The sequence below is a fragment of the Rhinoderma darwinii genome (genome assembly GCF_050947455.1).
Source record: "Rhinoderma darwinii isolate aRhiDar2 chromosome 5 unlocalized genomic scaffold, aRhiDar2.hap1 SUPER_5_unloc_37, whole genome shotgun sequence".
Classification (NCBI taxonomy): domain Eukaryota; kingdom Metazoa; phylum Chordata; class Amphibia; order Anura; family Rhinodermatidae; genus Rhinoderma; species Rhinoderma darwinii.
The window spans coordinates 304,050-327,821 of NW_027461795.1; the positions used below are offsets into that span (position 1 = coordinate 304,050).

The 23,772-nt window shown below is 47.8% G+C and overlaps 16 non-coding genes across 16 annotated transcripts; all 16 read left to right on the plus strand.

Moving 5' to 3' along the window:
- Positions 1 to 443: 443 nt before the first annotated feature.
- LOC142691500 (U2 spliceosomal RNA) lies at positions 444 to 634 on the plus strand. The gene has a single exon (XR_012860047.1). It is a non-coding gene; the product is annotated as a U2 spliceosomal RNA (small nuclear RNA).
- Positions 635 to 1,918: 1,284 nt separating this feature from the next.
- LOC142691501 (U2 spliceosomal RNA) lies at positions 1,919 to 2,109 on the plus strand. Its single transcript, XR_012860048.1, has one exon. It is a non-coding gene; the product is annotated as a U2 spliceosomal RNA (small nuclear RNA).
- A 1,292-nt stretch (positions 2,110 to 3,401) lies between these two features.
- On the plus strand, positions 3,402 to 3,592 carry LOC142691550 (U2 spliceosomal RNA). The gene has a single exon (XR_012860092.1). It is a non-coding gene; the product is annotated as a U2 spliceosomal RNA (small nuclear RNA).
- A 1,288-nt stretch (positions 3,593 to 4,880) lies between these two features.
- Positions 4,881 to 5,071, plus strand: LOC142691502 (U2 spliceosomal RNA). Its single transcript, XR_012860049.1, has one exon. It is a non-coding gene; the product is annotated as a U2 spliceosomal RNA (small nuclear RNA).
- Positions 5,072 to 6,359: 1,288 nt separating this feature from the next.
- On the plus strand, positions 6,360 to 6,550 carry LOC142691551 (U2 spliceosomal RNA). Its single transcript, XR_012860093.1, has one exon. It is a non-coding gene; the product is annotated as a U2 spliceosomal RNA (small nuclear RNA).
- Positions 6,551 to 7,838: 1,288 nt separating this feature from the next.
- On the plus strand, positions 7,839 to 8,029 carry LOC142691503 (U2 spliceosomal RNA). Its single transcript, XR_012860050.1, has one exon. It is a non-coding gene; the product is annotated as a U2 spliceosomal RNA (small nuclear RNA).
- A 1,300-nt stretch (positions 8,030 to 9,329) lies between these two features.
- On the plus strand, positions 9,330 to 9,520 carry LOC142691504 (U2 spliceosomal RNA). The gene has a single exon (XR_012860051.1). It is a non-coding gene; the product is annotated as a U2 spliceosomal RNA (small nuclear RNA).
- Positions 9,521 to 10,812: 1,292 nt separating this feature from the next.
- On the plus strand, positions 10,813 to 11,003 carry LOC142691507 (U2 spliceosomal RNA). The gene has a single exon (XR_012860053.1). It is a non-coding gene; the product is annotated as a U2 spliceosomal RNA (small nuclear RNA).
- A 1,288-nt stretch (positions 11,004 to 12,291) lies between these two features.
- On the plus strand, positions 12,292 to 12,482 carry LOC142691508 (U2 spliceosomal RNA). Its single transcript, XR_012860054.1, has one exon. It is a non-coding gene; the product is annotated as a U2 spliceosomal RNA (small nuclear RNA).
- A 1,280-nt stretch (positions 12,483 to 13,762) lies between these two features.
- Positions 13,763 to 13,953, plus strand: LOC142691509 (U2 spliceosomal RNA). The gene has a single exon (XR_012860055.1). It is a non-coding gene; the product is annotated as a U2 spliceosomal RNA (small nuclear RNA).
- Positions 13,954 to 15,233: 1,280 nt separating this feature from the next.
- LOC142691510 (U2 spliceosomal RNA) lies at positions 15,234 to 15,424 on the plus strand. The gene has a single exon (XR_012860056.1). It is a non-coding gene; the product is annotated as a U2 spliceosomal RNA (small nuclear RNA).
- Positions 15,425 to 16,704: 1,280 nt separating this feature from the next.
- Positions 16,705 to 16,895, plus strand: LOC142691511 (U2 spliceosomal RNA). Its single transcript, XR_012860057.1, has one exon. It is a non-coding gene; the product is annotated as a U2 spliceosomal RNA (small nuclear RNA).
- Positions 16,896 to 18,202: 1,307 nt separating this feature from the next.
- Positions 18,203 to 18,393, plus strand: LOC142691512 (U2 spliceosomal RNA). The gene has a single exon (XR_012860058.1). It is a non-coding gene; the product is annotated as a U2 spliceosomal RNA (small nuclear RNA).
- Positions 18,394 to 19,669: 1,276 nt separating this feature from the next.
- Positions 19,670 to 19,860, plus strand: LOC142691513 (U2 spliceosomal RNA). The gene has a single exon (XR_012860059.1). It is a non-coding gene; the product is annotated as a U2 spliceosomal RNA (small nuclear RNA).
- A 1,288-nt stretch (positions 19,861 to 21,148) lies between these two features.
- LOC142691514 (U2 spliceosomal RNA) lies at positions 21,149 to 21,339 on the plus strand. The gene has a single exon (XR_012860060.1). It is a non-coding gene; the product is annotated as a U2 spliceosomal RNA (small nuclear RNA).
- Positions 21,340 to 22,611: 1,272 nt separating this feature from the next.
- Positions 22,612 to 22,802, plus strand: LOC142691515 (U2 spliceosomal RNA). Its single transcript, XR_012860061.1, has one exon. It is a non-coding gene; the product is annotated as a U2 spliceosomal RNA (small nuclear RNA).
- The last annotated feature ends 970 nt before the right edge of the window (positions 22,803 to 23,772 follow it).

Here is a 23,772-nt window from a genome sequence, read left to right on the forward strand (position 1 = left end):
GGATTCCAGAGCCAGCTTTCTGACATCATAATGGGGCCTCAGAGATAAAAGCCTGGGCCCAGGCAGTGTTGGTCAGTGCTGCTCAGCAGGCAGCACTGGACTGGACTGGATTACAGCTGATACAAGGTGTGAAGGAACAAGGGGTGGCTGTGGGCATGCACTTGCTGCCGCTGCCAGTGTTTATCTGCATGGCAGCAGGGCATTTGGGCGTTGCCAGGAAGGCGTTTTTATGTAGATTCCTCCTCTTTCAGCACTGCATTGTGGTGCAAGCAAAAGAAGCAAATCCTGTCTGGCTTCCTCTCCGGCCTTTATTCACCTCCCGTGTAGCTGTGAGTGTGTGAGCCTGCAGGGCCCCATGGAATTGCCTAGAAGTAGGCTGAATCGCTGCAAGGGCTGAACAGCAGTATCGGGCAGGCTCGGGCAACGCGCGGCCCGTTCGGGTTATCGCTTCTCGGCCTTTTGGCTAAGATCAAGTGTAGTATCTGTTCTTATCAGTTTAATATCTGATACGTCCCCTATCTGGGGACCATATATTAAATGGATTTTTAGAACAGGGAGATGGAAATAGAGCTTGCTCTGTCCACTCCACGCATTGACCTGGTATTGCAGTATTTCCAGGACCGGTGCACCCTTTCCTTATGTGTTGACTAAAAGCAGATTCCAAAAGTGTTTTTTGTCTTTGCTATTGTTTCTGTCTTTCTGAAGGGATCTCCCCTTTTAATCCCATTATTTCAACACCTGTTGGACAATGCATGAGTGATAATGAGCTCATTGATTAAATGCAATTAATGAATAGATTGCCACCTCTTGTTGTGTGTCGTCTGTGTTTCTGTGTTTCCGGCATTTCACATTGGAACACCTCATTCACCTTCCTTGTCTTCTCTCCGCCCTCCCTTTTAGGTAAGTTAAAGAGCTGCACCTGAGCCAGCCACTGATTGATTGATTGATTGATTGATTGATTGATTGATTGATTGATTGATGCAGCACAACAGTCAAATAGTGGAGTGGAGTAGGGGAACAGCAAACAGCCAATAAAGCAGCCCGCCCGCTCGCCTGCCCGCCACAATGGACCTACCTGTGTACACTAGATGGATGTGATGGAATGTACTGTCGTCCCTACATTTCAAGAAGAAGTAAGAATTGCAGTTGCAACAAAGCCTTGCTTGCCTACAAAGAGAGCAGCAATTTGGATTTGTTACTATGTTACCTAGAAGAATAACAAACTGTGCAAGGATGGAGGTTGTAGGAGCAAGGAGAAGTTGTCTGTAAAGTTGGTGGATGCCTATTTTCCATTTTGCAGTCCCTTGTCTCCCTCTTGTGGCCTCCTGGAGGCAACTAGCTGTGCAAAAAAAAGACAGCCTGGCGGCCGGCTGTTGCAGTGTTGCCCTCTCAGGCAACACTGAGTGACTGACTGAGCCTCACCGTCTTATATAAAGTTCAGACGGAACTTTGCACGTGTCATAGTGGAGCCCTCAGGATTCCAGAGCCAGCTTTCTGACATCATAATGGGGCCTCAGAGATAAAAGCCTGGGCCCAGGCAGTGTTGGTCAGTGCTGCTCAGCAGGCAGCACTGGACTGGACTGGATTACAGCTGATACAAGGTGTGAAGGAACAAGGGGTGGCTGTGGGCATGCACTTGCTGCCGCTGCCAGTGTTTATCTGCATGGCAGCAGGGCATTTGGGCGTTGCCAGGAAGGCGTTTTTATGTAGATTCCTCCTCTTTCAGCACTGCATTGTGGTGCAAGCAAAAGAAGCAAATCCTGTCTGGCTTCCTCTCCGGCCTTTATTCACCTCCCGTGTAGCTGTGAGTGTGTGAGCCTGCAGGGCCCCATGGAATTGCCTAGAAGTAGGCTGAATCGCTGCAAGGGCTGAACAGCAGTATCGGGCAGGCTCGGGCAACGCGCGGCTCGTTCGGGTTATCGCTTCTCGGCCTTTTGGCTAAGATCAAGTGTAGTATCTGTTCTTATCAGTTTAATATCTGATACGTCCCCTATCTGGGGACCATATATTAAATGGATTTTTAGAACAGGGAGATGGAAATAGAGCTTGCTCTGTCCACTCCACGCATTGACCTGGTATTGCAGTATTTCCAGGACCGGTGCACCCTTTCCTTATGTGTTGACTAAAAGCAGATTCCAAAAGTGTTTTTTGTCTTTGCTATTGTTTCTGTCTTTCTGAAGGGATCTCCCCTTTTAATCCCATTATTTCAACACCTGTTGGACAATGCATGAGTGATAATGAGCTCATTGATTAAATGCAATTAATGAATAGATTGCCACCTCTTGTTGTGTGTCGTCTGTGTTTCTGTGTTTCCGGCATTTCACATTGGAACACCTCATTCACCTTCCTTGTCTTCTCTCCGCCCTCCCTTTTAGGTAAGTTAAAGAGCTGCACCTGAGCCAGCCACTGATTGATTGATTGATTGATTGATTGATTGATTGATTGATTGATTGATTGATTGATGCAGCACAACAGTCAAATAGTGGAGTGGAGTAGGGGAACAGCAAACAGCCAATAAAGCAGCCCGCCCGCTCGCCTGCCCGCCACAATGGACCTACCTGTGTACACTAGATGGATGTGATGGAATGTACTGTCGTCCCTACATTTCAAGAAGAAGTAAGAATTGCAGTTGCAACAAAGCCTTGCTTGCCTACAAAGAGAGCAGCAATTTGGATTTGTTACTATGTTACCTAGAAGAATAACAAACTGTGCAAGGATGGAGGTTGTAGGAGCAAGGAGAAGTTGTCTGTAAAGTTGGTGGATGCCTATTTTCCATTTTGCAGTCCCTTGTCTCCCTCTTGTGGCCTCCTGGAGGCAACTAGCTGTGCAAAAAAAAGACAGCCTGGCGGCCGGCTGTTGCAGTGTTGCCCTCTCAGGCAACACTGAGTGACTGACTGAGCCTCACCGTCTTATATAAAGTTCAGAAGGAACTTTGCACGTGTCATAGTGGAGCCCTCAGGATTCCAGAGCCAGCTTTCTGACATCATAATGGGGCCTCAGAGATAAAAGCCTGGGCCCAGGCAGTGTTGGTCAGTGCTGCTCAGCAGGCAGCACTGGACTGGACTGGATTACAGCTGATACAAGGTGTGAAGGAACAAGGGGTGGCTGTGGGCATGCACTTGCTGCCGCTGCCAGTGTTTATCTGCATGGCAGCAGGGCATTTGGGCGTTGCCAGGAAGGCGTTTTTATGTAGATTCCTCCTCTTTCAGCACTGCATTGTGGTGCAAGCAAAAGAAGCAAATCCTGTCTGGCTTCCTCTCCGGCCTTTATTCACCTCCCGTGTAGCTGTGAGTGTGTGAGCCTGCAGGGCCCCATGGAATTGCCTAGAAGTAGGCTGAATCGCTGCAAGGGCTGAACAGCAGTATCGGGCAGGCTCGGGCAACGCGCGGCCCGTTCGGGTTATCGCTTCTCGGCCTTTTGGCTAAGATCAAGTGTAGTATCTGTTCTTATCAGTTTAATATCTGATACGTCCCCTATCTGGGGACCATATATTAAATGGATTTTTAGAACAGGGAGATGGAAATAGAGCTTGCTCTGTCCACTCCACTCATTGACCTGGTATTGCAGTATTTCCAGGACCGGTGCACCCTTTCCTTATGTGTTGACTAAAAGCAGATTCCAAAAGTGTTTTTTGTCTTTGCTATTGTTTCTGTCTTTCTGAAGGGATCTCCCCTTTTAATCCCATTATTTCAACACCTGTTGGACAATGCATGAGTGATAATGAGCTCATTGATTAAATGCAATTAATGAATAGATTGCCACCTCTTGTTGTGTGTCGTCTGTGTTTCTGTGTTTCCGGCATTTCACATTGGAACACCTCATTCACCTTCCTTGTCTTCTCTCCGCCCTCCCTTTTAGGTAAGTTAAAGAGCTGCACCTGAGCCAGCCACTGATTGATTGATTGATTGATTGATTGATTGATTGATTGATTGATTGATTGATGCAGCACAACAGTCAAATAGTGGAGTGGAGTAGGGGAACAGCAAACAGCCAATAAAGCAGCCCGCCCGCTCGCCTGCCCGCCACAATGGACCTACCTGTGTACACTAGATGGATGTGATGGAATGTACTGTCGTCCCTACATTTCAAGAAGAAGTAAGAATTGCAGTTGCAACAAAGCCTTGCTTGCCTACAAAGAGAGCAGCAATTTGGATTTGTTACTATGTTACCTAGAAGAATAACAAACTGTGCAAGGATGGAGGTTGTAGGAGCAAGGAGAAGTTGTCTGTAAAGTTGGTGGATGCCTATTTTCCATTTTGCAGTCCCTTGTCTCCCTCTTGTGGCCTCCTGGAGGCAACTAGCTGTGCAAAAAAAAGACAGCCTGGCGGCCGGCTGTTGCAGTGTTGCCCTCTCAGGCAACACTGAGTGACTGACTGAGCCTCACCGTCTTATATAAAGTTCAGACGGAACTTTGCACGTGTCATAGTGGAGCCCTCAGGATTCCAGAGCCAGCTTTCTGACATCATAATGGGGCCTCAGAGATAAAAGCCTGGGCCCAGGCAGTGTTGGTCAGTGCTGCTCAGCAGGCAGCACTGGACTGGACTGGATTACAGCTGATACAAGGTGTGAAGGAACAAGGGGTGGCTGTGGGCATGCACTTGCTGCCGCTGCCAGTGTTTATCTGCATGGCAGCAGGGCATTTGGGCGTTGCCAGGAAGGCGTTTTTATGTAGATTCCTCCTCTTTCAGCACTGCATTGTGGTGCAAGCAAAAGAAGCAAATCCTGTCTGGCTTCCTCTCCGGCCTTTATTCACCTCCCGTGTAGCTGTGAGTGTGTGAGCCTGCAGGGCCCCATGGAATTGCCTAGAAGTAGGCTGAATCGCTGCAAGGGCTGAACAGCAGTATCGGGCAGGCTCGGGCAACGCGCGGCTCGTTCGGGTTATCGCTTCTCGGCCTTTTGGCTAAGATCAAGTGTAGTATCTGTTCTTATCAGTTTAATATCTGATACGTCCCCTATCTGGGGACCATATATTAAATGGATTTTTAGAACAGGGAGATGGAAATAGAGCTTGCTCTGTCCACTCCACGCATTGACCTGGTATTGCAGTATTTCCAGGACCGGTGCACCCTTTCCTTATGTGTTGACTAAAAGCAGATTCCAAAAGTGTTTTTTGTCTTTGCTATTGTTTCTGTCTTTCTGAAGGGATCTCCCCTTTTAATCCCATTATTTCAACACCTGTTGGACAATGCATGAGTGATAATGAGCTCATTGATTAAATGCAATTAATGAATAGATTGCCACCTCTTGTTGTGTGTCGTCTGTGTTTCTGTGTTTCCGGCATTTCACATTGGAACACCTCATTCACCTTCCTTGTCTTCTCTCCGCCCTCCCTTTTAGGTAAGTTAAAGAGCTGCACCTGAGCCAGCCACTGATTGATTGATTGATTGATTGATTGATTGATTGATTGATTGATTGATTGATGCAGCACAACAGTCAAATAGTGGAGTGGAGTAGGGGAACAGCAAACAGCCAATAAAGCAGCCCGCCCGCTCGCCTGCCCGCCACAATGGACCTACCTGTGTACACTAGATGGATGTGATGGAATGTACTGTCGTCCCTACATTTCAAGAAGAAGTAAGAATTGCAGTTGCAACAAAGCCTTGCTTGCCTACAAAGAGAGCAGCAATTTGGATTTGTTACTATGTTACCTAGAAGAATAACAAACTGTGCAAGGATGGAGGTTGTAGGAGCAAGGAGAAGTTGTCTGTAAAGTTGGTGGATGCCTATTTTCCATTTTGCAGTCCCTTGTCTCCCTCTTGTGGCCTCCTGGAGGCAACTAGCTGTGCAAAAAAAAGACAGCCTGGCGGCCGGCTGTTGCAGTGTTGCCCTCTCAGGCAACACTGAGTGACTGACTGAGCCTCACCGTCTTATATAAAGTTCAGAAGGAACTTTGCACGTGTCATAGTGGAGCCCTCAGGATTCCAGAGCCAGCTTTCTGACATCATAATGGGGCCTCAGAGATAAAAGCCTGGGCCCAGGCAGTGTTGGTCAGTGCTGCTCAGCAGGCAGCACTGGACTGGACTGGATTACAGCTGATACAAGGTGTGAAGGAACAAGGGGTGGCTGTGGGCATGCACTTGCTGCCGCTGCCAGTGTTTATCTGCATGGCAGCAGGGCATTTGGGCGTTGCCAGGAAGGCGTTTTTATGTAGATTCCTCCTCTTTCAGCACTGCATTGTGGTGCAAGCAAAAGAAGCAAATCCTGTCTGGCTTCCTCTCCGGCCTTTATTCACCTCCCGTGTAGCTGTGAGTGTGTGAGCCTGCAGGGCCCCATGGAATTGCCTAGAAGTAGGCTGAATCGCTGCAAGGGCTGAACAGCAGTATCGGGCAGGCTCGGGCAACGCGCGGCCCGTTCGGGTTATCGCTTCTCGGCCTTTTGGCTAAGATCAAGTGTAGTATCTGTTCTTATCAGTTTAATATCTGATACGTCCCCTATCTGGGGACCATATATTAAATGGATTTTTAGAACAGGGAGATGGAAATAGAGCTTGCTCTGTCCACTCCACTCATTGACCTGGTATTGCAGTATTTCCAGGACCGGTGCACCCTTTCCTTATGTGTTGACTAAAAGCAGATTCCAAAAGTGTTTTTTGTCTTTGCTATTGTTTCTGTCTTTCTGAAGGGATCTCCCCTTTTAATCCCATTATTTCAACACCTGTTGGACAATGCATGAGTGATAATGAGCTCATTGATTAAATGCAATTAATGAATAGATTGCCACCTCTTGTTGTGTGTCGTCTGTGTTTCTGTGTTTCCGGCATTTCACATTGGAACACCTCATTCACCTTCCTTGTCTTCTCTCCGCCCTCCCTTTTAGGTAAGTTAAAGAGCTGCACCTGAGCCAGCCACTGATTGATTGATTGATTGATTGATTGATTGATTGATTGATTGATTGATTGATGCAGCACAACAGTCAAATAGTGGAGTGGAGTAGGGGAACAGCAAACAGCCAATAAAGCAGCCCGCCCGCTCGCCTGCCCGCCACAATGGACCTACCTGTGTACACTAGATGGATGTGATGGAATGTACTGTCGTCCCTACATTTCAAGAAGAAGTAAGAATTGCAGTTGCAACAAAGCCTTGCTTGCCTACAAAGAGAGCAGCAATTTGGATTTGTTACTATGTTACCTAGAAGAATAACAAACTGTGCAAGGATGGAGGTTGTAGGAGCAAGGAGAAGTTGTCTGTAAAGTTGGTGGATGCCTATTTTCCATTTTGCAGTCCCTTGTCTCCCTCTTGTGGCCTCCTGGAGGCAACTAGCTGTGCAAAAAAAAGACAGCCTGGCGGCCGGCTGTTGCAGTGTTGCCCTCTCAGGCAACACTGAGTGACTGACTGAGCCTCACCGTCTTATATAAAGTTCAGACGGAACTTTGCACGTGTCATAGTGGAGCCCTCAGGATTCCAGAGCCAGCTTTCTGACATCATAATGGGGCCTCAGAGATAAAAGCCTGGGCCCAGGCAGTGTTGGTCAGTGCTGCTCAGCAGGCAGCACTGGACTGGACTGGATTACAGCTGATACAAGGTGTGAAGGAACAAGGGGTGGCTGTGGGCATGCACTTGCTGCCGCTGCCAGTGTTTATCTGCATGGCAGCAGGGCATTTGGGCGTTGCCAGGAAGGCGTTTTTATGTAGATTCCTCCTCTTTCAGCACTGCATTGTGGTGCAAGCAAAAGAAGCAAATCCTGTCTGGCTTCCTCTCCGGCCTTTATTCACCTCCCGTGTAGCTGTGAGTGTGTGAGCCTGCAGGGCCCCATGGAATTGCCTAGAAGTAGGCTGAATCGCTGCAAGGGCTGAACAGCAGTATCGGGCAGGCTCGGGCAACGCGCGGCCCGTTCGGGTTATCGCTTCTCGGCCTTTTGGCTAAGATCAAGTGTAGTATCTGTTCTTATCAGTTTAATATCTGATACGTCCCCTATCTGGGGACCATATATTAAATGGATTTTTAGAACAGGGAGATGGAAATAGAGCTTGCTCTGTCCACTCCACGCATTGACCTGGTATTGCAGTATTTCCAGGACCGGTGCACCCTTTCCTTATGTGTTGACTAAAAGCAGATTCCAAAAGTGTTTTTTGTCTTTGCTATTGTTTCTGTCTTTCTGAAGGGATCTCCCCTTTTAATCCCATTATTTCAACACCTGTTGGACAATGCATGAGTGATAATGAGCTCATTGATTAAATGCAATTAATGAATAGATTGCCACCTCTTGTTGTGTGTCGTCTGTGTTTCTGTGTTTCCGGCATTTCACATTGGAACACCTCATTCACCTTCCTTGTCTTCTCTCCGCCCTCCCTTTTAGGTAAGTTAAAGAGCTGCACCTGAGCCAGCCACTGATTGATTGATTGATTGATTGATTGATTGATTGATTGATTGATTGATTGATTGATTGATTGATGCAGCACAACAGTCAAATAGTGGAGTGGAGTAGGGGAACAGCAAACAGCCAATAAAGCAGCCCGCCCGCTCGCCTGCCCGCCACAATGGACCTACCTGTGTACACTAGATGGATGTGATGGAATGTACTGTCGTCCCTACATTTCAAGAAGAAGTAAGAATTGCAGTTGCAACAAAGCCTTGCTTGCCTACAAAGAGAGCAGCAATTTGGATTTGTTACTATGTTACCTAGAAGAATAACAAACTGTGCAAGGATGGAGGTTGTAGGAGCAAGGAGAAGTTGTCTGTAAAGTTGGTGGATGCCTATTTTCCATTTTGCAGTCCCTTGTCTCCCTCTTGTGGCCTCCTGGAGGCAACTAGCTGTGCAAAAAAAAGACAGCCTGGCGGCCGGCTGTTGCAGTGTTGCCCTCTCAGGCAACACTGAGTGACTGACTGAGCCTCACCGTCTTATATAAAGTTCAGACGGAACTTTGCACGTGTCATAGTGGAGCCCTCAGGATTCCAGAGCCAGCTTTCTGACATCATAATGGGGCCTCAGAGATAAAAGCCTGGGCCCAGGCAGTGTTGGTCAGTGCTGCTCAGCAGGCAGCACTGGACTGGACTGGATTACAGCTGATACAAGGTGTGAAGGAACAAGGGGTGGCTGTGGGCATGCACTTGCTGCCGCTGCCAGTGTTTATCTGCATGGCAGCAGGGCATTTGGGCGTTGCCAGGAAGGCGTTTTTATGTAGATTCCTCCTCTTTCAGCACTGCATTGTGGTGCAAGCAAAAGAAGCAAATCCTGTCTGGCTTCCTCTCCGGCCTTTATTCACCTCCCGTGTAGCTGTGAGTGTGTGAGCCTGCAGGGCCCCATGGAATTGCCTAGAAGTAGGCTGAATCGCTGCAAGGGCTGAACAGCAGTATCGGGCAGGCTCGGGCAACGCGCGGCCCGTTCGGGTTATCGCTTCTCGGCCTTTTGGCTAAGATCAAGTGTAGTATCTGTTCTTATCAGTTTAATATCTGATACGTCCCCTATCTGGGGACCATATATTAAATGGATTTTTAGAACAGGGAGATGGAAATAGAGCTTGCTCTGTCCACTCCACGCATTGACCTGGTATTGCAGTATTTCCAGGACCGGTGCACCCTTTCCTTATGTGTTGACTAAAAGCAGATTCCAAAAGTGTTTTTTGTCTTTGCTATTGTTTCTGTCTTTCTGAAGGGATCTCCCCTTTTAATCCCATTATTTCAACACCTGTTGGACAATGCATGAGTGATAAAGAGCTCATTGATTAAATGCAATTAATGAATAGATTGCCACCTCTTGTTGTGTGTCGTCTGTGTTTCTGTGTTTCCGGCATTTCACATTGGAACACCTCATTCACCTTCCTTGTCTTCTCTCCGCCCTCCCTTTTAGGTAAGTTAAAGAGCTGCACCTGAGCCAGCCACTGATTGATTGATTGATTGATTGATTGATTGATTGATTGATTGATTGATTGATTGATGCAGCACAACAGTCAAATAGTGGAGTGGAGTAGGGGAACAGCAAACAGCCAATAAAGCAGCCCGCCCGCTCGCCTGCCCGCCACAATGGACCTACCTGTGTACACTAGATGGATGTGATGGAATGTACTGTCGTCCCTACATTTCAAGAAGAAGTAAGAATTGCAGTTGCAACAAAGCCTTGCTTGCCTACAAAGAGAGCAGCAATTTGGATTTGTTACTATGTTACCTAGAAGAATAACAAACTGTGCAAGGATGGAGGTTGTAGGAGCAAGGAGAAGTTGTCTGTAAAGTTGGTGGATGCCTATTTTCCATTTTGCAGTCCCTTGTCTCCCTCTTGTGGCCTCCTGGAGGCAACTAGCTGTGCAAAAAAAAGACAGCCTGGCAGCCGGCTGTTGCAGTGTTGCCCTCTCAGGCAACACTGAGTGACTGACTGAGCCTCACCGTCTTATATAAAGTTCAGACGGAACTTTGCACGTGTCATAGTGGAGCCCTCAGGATTCCAGAGCCAGCTTTCTGACATCATAATGGGGCCTCAGAGATAAAAGCCTGGGCCCAGGCAGTGTTGGTCAGTGCTGCTCAGCAGGCAGCACTGGACTGGACTGGATTACAGCTGATACAAGGTGTGAAGGAACAAGGGGTGGCTGTGGGCATGCACTTGCTGCCGCTGCCAGTGTTTATCTGCATGGCAGCAGGGCATTTGGGCGTTGCCAGGAAGGCGTTTTTATGTAGATTCCTCCTCTTTCAGCACTGCATTGTGGTGCAAGCAAAAGAAGCAAATCCTGTCTGGCTTCCTCTCCGGCCTTTATTCACCTCCCGTGTAGCTGTGAGTGTGTGAGCCTGCAGGGCCCCATGGAATTGCCTAGAAGTAGGCTGAATCGCTCCAAGGGCTGAACAGCAGTATCGGGCAGGCTCGGGCAACGCGCGGCCCGTTCGGGTTATCGCTTCTCGGCCTTTTGGCTAAGATCAAGTGTAGTATCTGTTCTTATCAGTTTAATATCTGATACGTCCCCTATCTGGGGACCATATATTAAATGGATTTTTAGAACAGGGAGATGGAAATAGAGCTTGCTCTGTCCACTCCACGCATTGACCTGGTATTGCAGTATTTCCAGGACCGGTGCACCCTTTCCTTATGTGTTGACTAAAAGCAGATTCCAAAAGTGTTTTTTGTCTTTGCTATTGTTTCTGTCTTTCTGAAGGGATCTCCCCTTTTAATCCCATTATTTCAACACCTGTTGGACAATGCATGAGTGATAATGAGCTCATTGATTAAATGCAATTAATGAATAGATTGCCACCTCTTGTTGTGTGTCGTCTGTGTTTCTGTGTTTCCGGCATTTCACATTGGAACACCTCATTCACCTTCCTTGTCTTCTCTCCGCCCTCCCTTTTAGGTAAGTTAAAGAGCTGCACCTGAGCCAGCCACTGATTGATTGATTGATTGATTGATTGATTGATTGATTGATTGATTGATTGATGCAGCACAACAGTCAAATAGTGGAGTGGAGTAGGGGAACAGCAAACAGCCAATAAAGCAGCCCGCCCGCTCGCCTGCCCGCCACAATGGACCTACCTGTGTACACTAGATGGATGTGATGGAATGTACTGTTGTCCCTACATTTCAAGAAGAAGTAAGAATTGCAGTTGCAACAAAGCCTTGCTTGCCTACAAAGAGAGCAGCAATTTGGATTTGTTACTATGTTACCTAGAAGAATAACAAACTGTGCAAGGATGGAGGTTGTAGGAGCAAGGAGAAGTTGTCTGTAAAGTTGGTGGATGCCTATTTTCCATTTTGCAGTCCCTTGTCTCCCTCTTGTGGCCTCCTGGAGGCAACTAGCTGTGCAAAAAAAAGACAGCCTGGCGGCCGGCTGTTGCAGTGTTGCCCTCTCAGGCAACACTGAGTGACTGACTGAGCCTCACCGTCTTATATAAAGTTCAGACGGAACTTTGCACGTGTCATAGTGGAGCCCTCAGGATTCCAGAGCCAGCTTTCTGACATCATAATGGGGCCTCAGAGATAAAAGCCTGGGCCCAGGCAGTGTTGGTCAGTGCTGCTCAGCAGGCAGCACTGGACTGGACTGGATTACAGCTGATACAAGGTGTGAAGGAACAAGGGGTGGCTGTGGGCATGCACTTGCTGCCGCTGCCAGTGTTTATCTGCATGGCAGCAGGGCATTTGGGCGTTGCCAGGAAGGCGTTTTTATGTAGATTCCTCCTCTTTCAGCACTGCATTGTGGTGCAAGCAAAAGAAGCAAATCCTGTCTGGCTTCCTCTCCGGCCTTTATTCACCTCCCGTGTAGCTGTGAGTGTGTGAGCCTGCAGGGCCCCATGGAATTGCCTAGAAGTAGGCTGAATCGCTGCAAGGGCTGAACAGCAGTATCGGGCAGGCTCGGGCAACGCGCGGCCCGTTCGGGTTATCGCTTCTCGGCCTTTTGGCTAAGATCAAGTGTAGTATCTGTTCTTATCAGTTTAATATCTGATACGTCCCCTATCTGGGGACCATATATTAAATGGATTTTTAGAACAGGGAGATGGAAATAGAGCTTGCTCTGTCCACTCCACGCATTGACCTGGTATTGCAGTATTTCCAGGACCGGTGCACCCTTTCCTTATGTGTTGACTAAAAGCAGATTCCAAAAGTGTTTTTTGTCTTTGCTATTGTTTCTGTCTTTCTGAAGGGATCTCCCCTTTTAATCCCATTATTTCAACACCTGTTGGACAATGCATGAGTGATAATGAGCTCATTGATTAAATGCAATTAATGAATAGATTGCCACCTCTTGTTGTGTGTCGTCTGTGTTTCTGTGTTTCCGGCATTTCACATTGGAACACCTCATTCACCTTCCTTGTCTTCTCTCCGCCCTCCCTTTTAGGTAAGTTAAAGAGCTGCACCTGAGCCAGCCACTGATTGATTGATTGATTGATTGATTGATTGATTGATTGATTGATGCAGCACAACAGTCAAATAGTGGAGTGGAGTAGGGGAACAGCAAACAGCCAATAAAGCAGCCCGCCCGCTCGCCTGCCCGCCACAATGGACCTACCTGTGTACACTAGATGGATGTGATGGAATGTACTGTCGTCCCTACATTTCAAGAAGAAGTAAGAATTGCAGTTGCAACAAAGCCTTGCTTGCCTACAAAGAGAGCAGCAATTTGGATTTGTTACTATGTTACCTAGAAGAATAACAAACTGTGCAAGGATGGAGGTTGTAGGAGCAAGGAGAAGTTGTCTGTAAAGTTGGTGGATGCCTATTTTCCATTTTGCAGTCCCTTGTCTCCCTCTTGTGGCCTCCTGGAGGCAACTAGCTGTGCAAAAAAAAGACAGCCTGGCGGCCGGCTGTTGCAGTGTTGCCCTCTCAGGCAACACTGAGTGACTGACTGAGCCTCACCGTCTTATATAAAGTTCAGACGGAACTTTGCACGTGTCATAGTGGAGCCCTCAGGATTCCAGAGCCAGCTTTCTGACATCATAATGGGGCCTCAGAGATAAAAGCCTGGGCCCAGGCAGTGTTGGTCAGTGCTGCTCAGCAGGCAGCACTGGACTGGACTGGATTACAGCTGATACAAGGTGTGAAGGAACAAGGGGTGGCTGTGGGCATGCACTTGCTGCCGCTGCCAGTGTTTATCTGCATGGCAGCAGGGCATTTGGGCGTTGCCAGGAAGGCGTTTTTATGTAGATTCCTCCTCTTTCAGCACTGCATTGTGGTGCAAGCAAAAGAAGCAAATCCTGTCTGGCTTCCTCTCCGGCCTTTATTCACCTCCCGTGTAGCTGTGAGTGTGTGAGCCTGCAGGGCCCCATGGAATTGCCTAGAAGTAGGCTGAATCGCTGCAAGGGCTGAACAGCAGTATCGGGCAGGCTCGGGCAACGCGCGGCCCGTTCGGGTTATCGCTTCTCGGCCTTTTGGCTAAGATCAAGTGTAGTATCTGTTCTTATCAGTTTAATATCTGATACGTCCCCTATCTGGGGACCATATATTAAATGGATTTTTAGAACAGGGAGATGGAAATAGAGCTTGCTCTGTCCACTCCACGCATTGACCTGGTATTGCAGTATTTCCAGGACCGGTGCACCCTTTCCTTATGTGTTGACTAAAAGCAGATTCCAAAAGTGTTTTTTGTCTTTGCTATTGTTTCTGTCTTTCTGAAGGGATCTCCCCTTTTAATCCCATTATTTCAACACCTGTTGGACAATGCATGAGTGATAATGAGCTCATTGATTAAATGCAATTAATGAATAGATTGCCACCTCTTGTTGTGTGTCGTCTGTGTTTCTGTGTTTCCGGCATTTCACATTGGAACACCTCATTCACCTTCCTTGTCTTCTCTCCGCCCTCCCTTTTAGGTAAGTTAAAGAGCTGCACCTGAGCCAGCCACTGATTGATTGATTGATTGATTGATTGATTGATTGATTGATTGATGCAGCACAACAGTCAAATAGTGGAGTGGAGTAGGGGAACAGCAAACAGCCAATAAAGCAGCCCGCCCGCTCGCCTGCCCGCCACAATGGACCTACCTGTGTACACTAGATGGATGTGATGGAATGTACTGTCGTCCCTACATTTCAAGAAGAAGTAAGAATTGCAGTTGCAACAAAGCCTTGCTTGCCTACAAAGAGAGCAGCAATTTGGATTTGTTACTATGTTACCTAGAAGAATAACAAACTGTGCAAGGATGGAGGTTGTAGGAGCAAGGAGAAGTTGTCTGTAAAGTTGGTGGATGCCTATTTTCCATTTTGCAGTCCCTTGTCTCCCTCTTGTGGCCTCCTGGAGGCAACTAGCTGTGCAAAAAAAAGACAGCCTGGCGGCCGGCTGTTGCAGTGTTGCCCTCTCAGGCAACACTGAGTGACTGACTGAGCCTCACCGTCTTATATAAAGTTCAGACGGAACTTTGCACGTGTCATAGTGGAGCCCTCAGGATTCCAGAGCCAGCTTTCTGACATCATAATGGGGCCTCAGAGATAAAAGCCTGGGCCCAGGCAGTGTTGGTCAGTGCTGCTCAGCAGGCAGCACTGGACTGGACTGGATTACAGCTGATACAAGGTGTGAAGGAACAAGGGGTGGCTGTGGGCATGCACTTGCTGCCGCTGCCAGTGTTTATCTGCATGGCAGCAGGGCATTTGGGCGTTGCCAGGAAGGCGTTTTTATGTAGATTCCTCCTCTTTCAGCACTGCATTGTGGTGCAAGCAAAAGAAGCAAATCCTGTCTGGCTTCCTCTCCGGCCTTTATTCACCTCCCGTGTAGCTGTGAGTGTGTGAGCCTGCAGGGCCCCATGGAATTGCCTAGAAGTAGGCTGAATCGCTGCAAGGGCTGAACAGCAGTATCGGGCAGGCTCGGGCAACGCGCGGCCCGTTCGGGTTATCGCTTCTCGGCCTTTTGGCTAAGATCAAGTGTAGTATCTGTTCTTATCAGTTTAATATCTGATACGTCCCCTATCTGGGGACCATATATTAAATGGATTTTTAGAACAGGGAGATGGAAATAGAGCTTGCTCTGTCCACTCCACGCATTGACCTGGTATTGCAGTATTTCCAGGACCGGTGCACCCTTTCCTTATGTGTTGACTAAAAGCAGATTCCAAAAGTGTTTTTTGTCTTTGCTATTGTTTCTGTCTTTCTGAAGGGATCTCCCCTTTTAATCCCATTATTTCAACACCTGTTGGACAATGCATGAGTGATAATGAGCTCATTGATTAAATGCAATTAATGAATAGATTGCCACATCTTGTTGTGTGTCGTCTGTGTTTCTGTGTTTCCGGCATTTCACATTGGAACACCTCATTCACCTTCCTTGTCTTCTCTCCGCCCTCCCTTTTAGGTAAGTTAAAGAGCTGCACCTGAGCCAGCCATTGATTGATTGATTGATTGATTGATTGATTGATTGATTGATTGATGCAGCACAACAGTCAAATAGTGGAGTGGAGTAGGGGAACAGCAAACAGCCAATAAAGCAGCCCGCCCGCTCGCCTGCCCGCCACAATGGACCTACCTGTGTACACTAGATGGATGTGATGGAATGTACTGTCGTCCCTACATTTCAAGAAGAAGTAAGAATTGCAGTTGCAACAAAGCCTTGCTTGCCTACAAAGAGAGCAGCAATTTGGATTTGTTACTATGTTACCTAGAAGAATAACAAACTGTGCAAGGATGGAGGTTGTAGGAGCAAGGAGAAGTTGTCTGTAAAGTTGGTGGATGCCTATTTTCCATTTTGCAGTCCCTTGTCTCCCTCTTGTGGCCTCCTGGAGGCAACTAGCTGTGCAAAAAAAAGACAGCCTGGCGGCCGGCTGTTGCAGTGTTGCCCTCTCAGGCAACACTGAGTGACTGACTGAGCCTCACCGTCTTATATAAAGTTCAGACGGAACTTTGCACGTGTCATAGTGGAGCCCTCAGGATTCCAGAGCCAGCTTTCTGACATCATAATGGGGCCTCAGAGATAAAAGCCTGGGCCCAGGCAGTGTTGGTCAGTGCTGCTCAGCAGGCAGCACTGGACTGGACTGGATTACAGCTGATACAAGGTGTGAAGGAACAAGGGGTGGCTGTGGGCATGCACTTGCTGCCGCTGCCAGTGTTTATCTGCATGGCAGCAGGGCATTTGGGCGTTGCCAGGAAGGCGTTTTTATGTAGATTCCTCCTCTTTCAGCACTGCATTGTGGTGCAAGCAAAAGAAGCAAATCCTGTCTGGCTTCCTCTCCGGCCTTTATTCACCTCCCGTGTAGCTGTGAGTGTGTGAGCCTGCAGGGCCCCATGGAATTGCCTAGAAGTAGGCTGAATCGCTGCAAGGGCTGAACAGCAGTATCGGGCAGGCTCGGGCAACGCGCGGCCCGTTCGGGTTATCGCTTCTCGGCCTTTTGGCTAAGATCAAGTGTAGTATCTGTTCTTATCAGTTTAATATCTGATACGTCCCCTATCTGGGGACCATATATTAAATGGATTTTTAGAACAGGGAGATGGAAATAGAGCTTGCTCTGTCCACTCCACGCATTGACCTGGTATTGCAGTATTTCCAGGACCGGTGCACCCTTTCCTTATGTGTTGACTAAAAGCAGATTCCAAAAGTGTTTTTTGTCTTTGCTATTGTTTCTGTCTTTCTGAAGGGATCTCCCCTTTTAATCCCATTATTTCAACACCTGTTGGACAATGCATGAGTGATAATGAGCTCATTGATTAAATGCAATTAATGAATAGATTGCCACCTCTTGTTGTGTGTCGTCTGTGTTTCTGTGTTTCCGGCATTTCACATTGGAACACCTCATTCACCTTCCTTGTCTTCTCTCCGCCCTCCCTTTTAGGTAAGTTAAAGAGCTGCACCTGAGCCAGCCACTGATTGATTGCTTGATTGATTGATTGATTGATTGATTGATTGATTGATTGATTGATTGATTGATTGATTGATGCAGCACAACAGTCAAATAGTGGAGTGGAGTAGGGGAACAGCAAACAGCCAATAAAGCAGCCCGCCCACTCGCCTGCCCGCCACAATGGACCTACCTGTGTACACTAGATGGATGTGATGGAATGTACTGTCGTCCCTACATTTCAAGAAGAAGTAAGAATTGCAGTTGCAACAAAGCCTTGCTTGCCTACAAAGAGAGCAGCAATTTGGATTTGTTACTATGTTACCTAGAAGAATAACAAACTGTGCAAGGATGGAGGTTGTAGGAGCAAGGAGAAGTTGTCTGTAAAGTTGGTGGATGCCTATTTTCCATTTTGCAGTCCCTTGTCTCCCTCTTGTGGCCTCCTGGAGGCAACTAGCTGTGCAAAAAAAGACAGCCTGGCGGCCGGCTGTTGCAGTGTTGCCCTCTCAGGCAACACTGAGTGACTGACTGAGCCTCACCGTCTTATATAAAGTTCAGACGGAACTTTGCACGTGTCATAGTGGAGCCCTCAGGATTCCAGAGCCAGCTTTCTGACATCATAATGGGGCCTCAGAGATAAAAGCCTGGGCCCAGGCAGTGTTGGTCAGTGCTGCTCAGCAGGCAGCACTGGACTGGACTGGATTACAGCTGATACAAGGTGTGAAGGAACAAGGGGTGGCTGTGGGCATGCACTTGCTGCCGCTGCCAGTGTTTATCTGCATGGCAGCAGGGCATTTGGGCGTTGCCAGGAAGGCGTTTTTATGTAGATTCCTCCTCTTTCAGCACTGCATTGTGGTGCAAGCAAAAGAAGCAAATCCTGTCTGGCTTCCTCTCCGGCCTTTATTCACCTCCCGTGTAGCTGTGAGTGTGTGAGCCTGCAGGGCCCCATGGAATTGCCTAGAAGTAGGCTGAATCGCTGCAAGGGCTGAACAGCAGTATCGGGCAGGCTCGGGCAACGCGCGGCCCGTTCGGGTTATCGCTTCTCGGCCTTTTGGCTAAGATCAAGTGTAGTATCTGTTCTTATCAGTTTAATATCTGATACGTCCCCTATCTGGGGACCATATATTAAATGGATTTTTAGAACAGGGAGATGGAAATAGAGCTTGCTCTGTCCACTCCACGCATTGACCTGGTATTGCAGTATTTCCAGGACCGGTGCACCCTTTCCTTATGTGTTGACTAAAAGCAGATTCCAAAAGTGTTTTTTGTCTTTGCTATTGTTTCTGTCTTTCTGAAGGGATCTCCCCTTTTAATCCCATTATTTCAACACCTGTTGGACAATGCATGAGTGATAATGAGCTCATTGATTAAATGCAATTAATGAATAGATTGCCACCTCTTGTTGTGTGTCGTCTGTGTTTCTGTGTTTCCGGCATTTCACATTGGAACACCTCATTCACCTTCCTTGTCTTCTCTCCGCCCTCCCTTTTAGGTAAGTTAAAGAGCTGCACCTGAGCCAGCCACTGATTGATTGATTGATTGATTGATTGATTGATTGATTGATGCAGCACAACAGTCAAATAGTGGAGTGGAGTAGGGGAACAGCAAACAGCCAATAAAGCAGCCCGCCCGCTCGCCTGCCCGCCACAATGGACCTACCTGTGTACAATAGATGGATGTGATGGAATGTACTGTCGTCCCTACATTTCAAGAAGAAGTAAGAATTGCAGTTGCAACAAAGCCTTGCTTGCCTACAAAGAGAGCAGCAATTTGGATTTGTTACTATGTTACCTAGAAGAATAACAAACTGTGCAAGGATGGAGGTTGTAGGAGCAAGGAGAAGTTGTCTGTAAAGTTGGTGGATGCCTATTTTCCATTTTGCAGTCCCTTGTCTCCCTCTTGTGGCCTCCTGGAGGCAACTAGCTGTGCAAAAAAAAGACAGCCTGGCGGCCGGCTGTTGCAGTGTTGCCCTCTCAGGCAACACTGAGTGACTGGCTGAGCCTCACCGTCTTATATAAAGTTCAGACGGAACTTTGCACGTGTCATAGTGGAGCCCTCAGGATTCCAGAGCCAGCTTTCTGACATCATAATGGGGCCTCAGAGATAAAAGCCTGGGCCCAGGCAGTGTTGGTCAGTGCTGCTCAGCAGGCAGCACTGGACTGGACTGGATTACAGCTGATACAAGGTGTGAAGGAACAAGGGGTGGCTGTGGGCATGCACTTGCTGCCGCTGCCAGTGTTTATCTGCATGGCAGCAGGGCATTTGGGCGTTGCCAGGAAGGCGTTTTTATGTAGATTCCTCCTCTTTCAGCACTGCATTGTGGTGCAAGCAAAAGAAGCAAATCCTGTCTGGCTTCCTCTCCGGCCTTTATTCACCTCCCGTGTAGCTGTGAGTGTGTGAGCCTGCAGGGCCCCATGGAATTGCCTAGAAGTAGGCTGAATCGCTGCAAGGGCTGAACAGCAGTATCGGGCAGGCTCGGGCAACGCGCGGCCCGTTCGGGTTATCGCTTCTCGGCCTTTTGGCTAAGATCAAGTGTAGTATCTGTTCTTATCAGTTTAATATCTGATACGTCCCCTATCTGGGGACCATATATTAAATGGATTTTTAGAACAGGGAGATGGAAATAGAGCTTGCTCTGTCCACTCCACGCATTGACCTGGTATTGCAGTATTTCCAGGACCGGTGCACCCTTTCCTTATGTGTTGACTAAAAGCAGATTCCAAAAGTGTTTTTTGTCTTTGCTATTGTTTCTGTCTTTCTGAAGGGATCTCCCCTTTTAATCCCATTATTTCAACACCTGTTGGACAATGCATGAGTGATAATGAGCTCATTGATTAAATGCAATTAATGAATAGATTGCCACCTCTTGTTGTGTGTCGTCTGTGTTTCTGTGTTTCCGGCATTTCACATTGGAACACCTCATTCACCTTCCTTGTCTTCTCTCCGCCCTCCCTTTTAGGTAAGTTAAAGAGCTGCACCTGAGCCAGCCACTGATTGATTGATTGATTGATTGATTGATTGATTGATTGATTGATTGATTGATGCAGCACAACAGTCAAATAGTGGAGTGGAGTAGGGGAACAGCAAACAGCCAATAAAGCAGCTCGCCCGCTCGCCTGCCCGCCACAATGGACCTACCTGTGTACACTAGATGGATGTGATGGAATGTACTGTCGTCCCTACATTTCAAGAAGAAGTAAGAATTGCAGTTGCAACAAAGCCTTGCTTGCCTACAAAGAGAGCAGCAATTTGGATTTGTTACTATGTTACCTAGAAGAATAACAAACTGTGCAAGGATGGAGGTTGTAGGAGCAAGGAGAAGTTGTCTGTAAAGTTGGTGGATGCCTATTTTCCATTTTGCAGTCCCTTGTCTCCCTCTTGTGGCCTCCTGGAGGCAACTAGCTGTGCAAAAAAAAGACAGCCTGGCGGCCGGCTGTTGCAGTGTTGCCCTCTCAGGCAACACTGAGTGACTGACTGAGCCTCACCGTCTTATATAAAGTTCAGACGGAACTTTGCACGTGTCATAGTGGAGCCCTCAGGATTCCAGAGCCAGCTTTCTGACATCATAATGGGGCCTCAGAGATAAAAGCCTGGGCCCAGGCAGTGTTGGTCAGTGCTGCTCAGCAGGCAGCACTGGACTGGACTGGATTACAGCTGATACAAGGTGTGAAGGAACAAGGGGTGGCTGTGGGCATGCACTTGCTGCCGCTGCCAGTGTTTATCTGCATGGCAGCAGGGCATTTGGGCGTTGCCAGGAAGGCGTTTTTATGTAGATTCCTCCTCTTTCAGCACTGCATTGTGGTGCAAGCAAAAGAAGCAAATCCTGTCTGGCTTCCTCTCCGGCCTTTATTCACCTCCCGTGTAGCTGTGAGTGTGTGAGCCTGCAGGGCCCCATGGAATTGCCTAGAAGTAGGCTGAATCGCTGCAAGGGCTGAACAGCAGTATCGGGCAGGCTCGGGCAACGCGCGGCCCGTTCGGGTTATCGCTTCTCGGCCTTTTGGCTAAGATCAAGTGTAGTATCTGTTCTTATCAGTTTAATATCTGATACGTCCCCTATCTGGGGACCATATATTAAATGGATTTTTAGAACAGGGAGATGGAAATAGAGCTTGCTCTGTCCACTCCACGCATTGACCTGGTATTGCAGTATTTCCAGGACCGGTGCACCCTTTCCTTATGTGTTGACTAAAAGCAGATTCCAAAAGTGTTTTTTGTCTTTGCTATTGTTTCTGTCTTTCTGAAGGGATCTCCCCTTTTAATCCCATTATTTCAACACCTGTTGGACAATGCATGAGTGATAATGAGCTCATTGATTAAATGCAATTAATGAATAGATTGCCACCTCTTGTTGTGTGTCGTCTGTGTTTCTGTGTTTCCGGCATTTCACATTGGAACACCTCATTCACCTTCCTTGTCTTCTCTCCGCCCTCCCTTTTAGGTAAGTTAAAGAGCTGCACCTGAGCCAGCCACTGATTGATTGCTTGATTGATTGATTGATTGATTGATGCAGCACAACAGTCAAATAGTGGAGTGGAGTAGGGGAACAGCAAACAGCCAATAAAGCAGCCCGCCCGCTCGCCTGCCCGCCACAATGGACCTACCTGTGTACACTAGATGGATGTGATGGAATGTACTGTCGTCCCTACATTTCAAGAAGAAGTAAGAATTGCAGTTGCAACAAAGCCTTGCTTGCCTACAAAGAGAGCAGCAATTTGGATTTGTTACTATGTTACCTAGAAGAATAACAAACTGTGCAAGGATGGAGGTTGTAGGAGCAAGGAGAAGTTGTCTGTAAAGTTGGTGGATGCCTATTTTCCATTTTGCAGTCCCTTGTCTCCCTCTTGTGGCCTCCTGGAGGCAACTAGCTGTGCAAAAAAAAGACAGCCTGGCGGCCGGCTGTTGCAGTGTTGCCCTCTCAGGCAACACTGAGTGACTGACTGAGCCTCACCGTCTTATATAAAGTTCAGACGGAACTTTGCACGTGTCATAGTGGAGCCCTCAGGATTCCAGAGCCAGCTTTCTGACATCATAATGGGGCCTCAGAGATAAAAGCCTGGGCCCAGGCAGTGTTGGTCAGTGCTGCTCAGCAGGCAGCACTGGACTGGACTGGATTACAGCTGATACAAGGTGTGAAGGAACAAGGGGTGGCTGTGGGCATGCACTTGCTGCCGCTGCCAGTGTTTATCTGCATGGCAGCAGGGCATTTGGGCGTTGCCAGGAAGGCGTTTTTATGTAGATTCCTCCTCTTTCAGCACTGCATTGTGGTGCAAGCAAAAGAAGCAAATCCTGTCTGGCTTCCTCTCCGGCCTTTATTCACCTCCCGTGTAGCTGTGAGTGTGTGAGCCTGCAGGGCCCCATGGAATTGCCTAGAAGTAGGCTGAATCGCTGCAAGGGCTGAACAGCAGTATCGGGCAGGCTCGGGCAACGCGCGGCCCGTTCGGGTTATCGCTTCTCGGCCTTTTGGCTAAGATCAAGTGTAGTATCTGTTCTTATCAGTTTAATATCTGATACGTCCCCTATCTGGGGACCATATATTAAATGGATTTTTAGAACAGGGAGATGGAAATAGAGCTTGCTCTGTCCACTCCACGCATTGACCTGGTATTGCAGTATTTCCAGGACCGGTGCACCCTTTCCTTATGTGTTGACTAAAAGCAGATTCCAAAAGTGTTTTTTGTCTTTGCTATTGTTTCTGTCTTTCTGACGGGATCTCCCCTTTTAATCCCATTATTTCAACACCTGTTGGACAATGCATGAGTGATAATGAGCTCATTGATTAAATGCAATTAATGAATAGATTGCCACCTCTTGTTGTGTGTCGTCTGTGTTTCTGTGTTTCCGGCATTTCACATTGGAACACCTCATTCACCTTCCTTGTCTTCTCTCCGCCCTCCCTTTTAGGTAAGTTAAAGAGCTGCACCTGAGCCAGCCACTGATTGATTGATTGATTGATTGATTGATTGATTGATTGATTGATGCAGCACAACAGTCAAATAGTGGAGTGGAGTAGGGGAACAGCAAACAGCCAATAAAGCAGCCCGCCCGCTCGCCTGCCCGCCACAATGGACCTACCTGTGTACACTAGATGGATGTGATGGAATGTACTGTCGTCCCTACATTTCAAGAAGAAGTAAGAATTGCAGTTGCAACAAAGCCTTGCTTGCCTACAAAGAGAGCAGCAATTTGGATTTGTTACTATGTTACCTAGAAGAATAACAAACTGTGCAAGGATGGAGGTTGTAGGAGCAAGGAGAAGTTGTCTGTAAAGTTGGTGGATGCCTATTTTCCATTTTGCAGTCCCTTGTCTCCCTCTTGTGGCCTCCTGGAGGCAACTAGCTGTGCAAAAAAAAGACAGCCTGGCGGCCGGCTGTTGCAGTGTTGCCCTCTCAGGCAACACTGAGTGACTGACTGAGCCTCACCGTCTTATATAAAGTTCAGACGGAACTTTGCACGTGTCATAGTGGAGCCCTCAGGATTCCAGAGCCAGCTTTCTGACATCATAATGGGGCCTCAGAGATAAAAGCCTGGGCCCAGGCAGTGTTGGTCAGTGCTGCTCAGCAGGCAGCACTGGACTGGACTGGATTACAGCTGATACAAGGTGTGAA